This window comes from Coenobita brevimanus, unplaced genomic scaffold (assembly GCF_032717465.1).
Source record: "Coenobita brevimanus isolate Jiangsu-jjx unplaced genomic scaffold, ASM3271746v2 jjx.HiC_scaffold_1802, whole genome shotgun sequence".
Classification (NCBI taxonomy): domain Eukaryota; kingdom Metazoa; phylum Arthropoda; class Malacostraca; order Decapoda; family Coenobitidae; genus Coenobita; species Coenobita brevimanus.
Window position 1 is genome coordinate 97501 of NW_027642670.1, and position 4059 is coordinate 101559.

Consider the following 4059-nt stretch of genomic DNA (forward strand, 5'->3'; position numbering starts at 1 on the left):
CGATCAATGTTAACTTTGACAAATGACAACCACACCGTTGCCAACTGTAGGGTAATTTTACAAAATCTAAGTAAAACGTAGTGTAAATACGAATTTCTTCAATGAATGATACTTATTTTGCAGCAAGATAAATGATGTACCGTAGTATAGGGAAAGCGAATATGCTCTAAAAGGTACTTTTCTTGTATTTAAATTCTCTGTTGCCCTCTAGAGTCTACTGTCAAAAGAAAAACTGCCTCAGCGCTAAGTAACAAGTCACCCATCATTACTGACACTGCTTCTCGTAAATCTGGCGGCTGACAACGCATCAGACTGTGAAGAATGTTGATGAGGAACCAGTGTTCAAAAATTTGGTTTGTTTGGCTAAATTGGTTCTAACCCTACCCCATTCCACTGCTGACACTGACATTTTTTTTTTTTATGCTGTCGCTGAAACGAAGAAATAAACTGGGGCCAGAACTACTGAATGCTGTTCTTGCACAAAGTCTAGCTTGATAGCAAGGAAAGAAGACTGCAGAAATAAGACAAATCTAAACACTACAATCTATGAAGAGAGAACCTGTATTTTTACACAGGAAAAATTATGAGATAAGTTATCAATATGCTGGGAATCGAACCCAAGATTCTCAGGTGAGAGCCAGGCAGCATACCACTACACCACGACCAGATAGAGGTTATTTCACGTTGTCACAATCTTGTAACCAACGTCCCTCCGCCCCCACTGTGGGCCTGAAGAGGGTGAGTTAACCCCCTGGCACTCGGGCAAGTAGATGCTTTTAATCTATCCCAAACACTTACGGCAAGTCAGAATGAAGAGAGAACCTGTATTTTTACACAGGAAAAATCATCAGAGAAATTACCAATATGCCTTGCCGTAAGTGTTTAGGATAGATTAAAAGCATCTACTCGCCCGAGTGCCAGGGGGTTAACTCACCCTCTTCAGGCCCACAGTGGGGGGCGAAGGGATGTTGGATACAAGATTGTGACAACGAAACTTAACTTTTACCTGGTCGTGGTGTAGTGGTATGCTGCCTGGCTCTCACCTGAGAGTCCTGGGTTCGATACCCGGCATATTGGTAATTTCTCTGTCTACAATCTATGTATGCCTTCAAAAATGTACACTCGCACAATCTATAGAATGATTTGTAAATTGAACTTGGGTGGCTCCAATATTTCTTTTTCAATATAAGCTTCATTTTCATTTAGAGAGGCCCAATATCTACATTATATATTCAAATTATTATTTTTGAAGGAACATATAATCTACAATTATATCCAATTATTATTTCTGCAGGAATATAAGGTGTAGGCCTAGTCTTGCACTAAACAAGAGAAACCACATTTTATGTTGTTGCTGTATACCGGCATATAAATTCAGTAACTACCAACCACCATAGTAATATTTCATATTCATAATAGTACATAAGAACATAAGAAGAGAGGATAACTGCAGTAGGTCGGTTGGCCCATGCTAGGCAGCTCCTAGAAGAGTAACTGAACTACTAGAATGAGATAAGGATAGTAAAGAAGAAGGCTCTCCCCCGCCCTCCAAACCCTCCAGCCGAAGCCGGCAGCAAAAAGTCAGAAAGAACACCACGCAGTATAGAAAAACTGGCGTGGCCATTTTACAGGAAAGTGTGAAAGGAGAAAGAGAGACTATCACAGTGTAACCTGAAAAAGGAAAAAGTATGAATTAGAATTGGGTATAAGATTTTTTTTTTTTCTATACCCACCCCTTATTAGTCATATGCTTATCTAGCCTATGCTTGAAACTCTCAGTGAAAGAGGCAGCAACTACTTTACTAGGTAGCTTATTCCATTCGTCTACTACTCTATTACCAAACCAATTTCTACCTATTTCCTTACTGAAACGGAATTTTTCTAGTTTGAAACCATTATTTCTAGTTCTATCCTGTATGCTCACTTTAAGTACCTTGCTAATATCTCCCTTATTTATACCCTTCATCCACTTAAACACCTCAATTAAGTCTCCCCTTACTCTACGCCTCTCTAGTGAGTGCAGATTTAGTCTTTTCAATCTGTCTTCATATGACAGGTTCCGAACACTATAGTCTCACCAATCTTAAACCCAGGTTTGGGTGGAGTCTGGCGCTGGGTGCAGCCGTGCCATACTTCCTAAACGAGCGATGAGTAGATTCTGTTATATATGTAATAGGCATCACAGATAGGTACACACATACTAATACAATATAAACGTAAGTATTCTAGCATATCAAAGGAAGGTAAACGTGTAATGCATATGGCTCTTGTACATCAATAAAGAAACGTGGCATACATATTTTACAGTGGTGCTGAAAAAAATGTAGTTACTTTTACCGACTTTCACGGTAGTTCTAAGTTGGGTAAGTAATGTAACAATTACGTTTATAATATAATTTGAAGGAATCAGTAGAACATACGCTATTTTCTTAATAGAAATAAATAAGTTAAAACACTCACGAGCGGCAACACCAGGCCCATACTGGGAGTTAATCCATTGGAGGGAGATTTAAGCTTCTGTCAGGTGCTTCCACTATTCACTTTCTATGTTGATGCAGACACAATGGCAGCTACGCCAACTCGCTCGCATCTACATAGTCAAGCCAAAGAAATGGCCTTCAACGTAAGCCAGTATTTTCTGCAGGAGAAGCAGTACGGAGGAATTTTCGATGATGTTTCAAGGGCAATTCATCGAACAGCTGCAGCAACAGGACTTAGCAAGAGCAGGATTGAAGCAATACGCAGAGAAGTAAGAGATAATGAAGAAAACAACTCTCCAGAGTTTACGTCTCCCAAGAAAAGGCAACGTGTAAAACCAATTGCAGACTTTTTGATAACTTCAATGAAGATGTGTTACGCAGAACTGTTTTAAATTTCTATGACAGAAAAGAAATCCCTACCCTTGAAAAAATCCACGCAGAAATGAAGAGTAACCTTTCTTACCCCGGCGGCCGTGAAACTTTAAGAAAAGTTATGAAGAAAATAGGATTTCGGTACGCAAGCGTTGATGGACGGAAATTTCTAATGGAACGCAGCGACGTAACCTCTGCCAGGTGCAAGTTTTTGAAAGAAATGAAGGCACTTACAAGCTCTGACAAGACTATCGTCTACTTAGATGAAACTTGGATAAATCAGAACCACACGGTTTCTAAGTGCTGGGTAGACAGCACCTCAGGAAAAGCCGAGGGAGTGCGGGTACCGACAGGGAAAGGTGGTCGCTGGATTATTCTGCACGCCGGAACCAAAAATGGATTTGTTCCCGAAGCTGCCCTGATATTCCAAGCAAAAAATGTCGGGGATTACCACGATCAGATGAATGCCGAGACATTCGAGAAGTGGTTTCAGGTACAACTGTTACCTAACATTCCTCCCTCTTCAGTTATGGTGATGGATAATGCATCCTATCACTCATGGAAAAAGCATAAACCACCAACAGGTTCCAACAATAAAGCAACGATAATAGAATGGCTGGAGAAGAAGGGGATAACAGTACCAGAGGGTCTCCTGAAAGTGGAACTTATAGAACTTGTGACTCGCCATATCACTGCTGCCGATACAAATTACGTCATCGACAATACTGCCTCAGAGCACGGCCATCGAGTTGTACGCCTGCCTCCTTATCACTGCCAGTGTAACCCAATAGAACTCATATGGGCTCACCTTAAAGGCTATGTCTCAAAAAGGAATACATTCCGGAATGCCGATATGAAGCCACTTATTCATGAGGCAATTGAGAAAATTACATCAGAAAACTGGAGAAATGCCGTTATACACGCAGAACAAATTCAAACAGATGATGCAAAAAGAGATGTGGCAATTGATAATTTCATTGATTCTTTCACTATCACTCTCACCTCTTCTGATGAGGAGGATTCATGATAATTTCTTACATGCTGTAAGAGAAGAGGAATAGGCCTATCGGGGAAACCTCTTAAAAAAAAAAAAAAAAACGCGCCGTGACTTTTACCTCTTGGGTGGTGTGGAAAGAAAGTCTAAGTTTTAATATGTAGAGTGTAATTTAAAGGCTATAACCAGGTAAAAAATCATAAATTATATGAG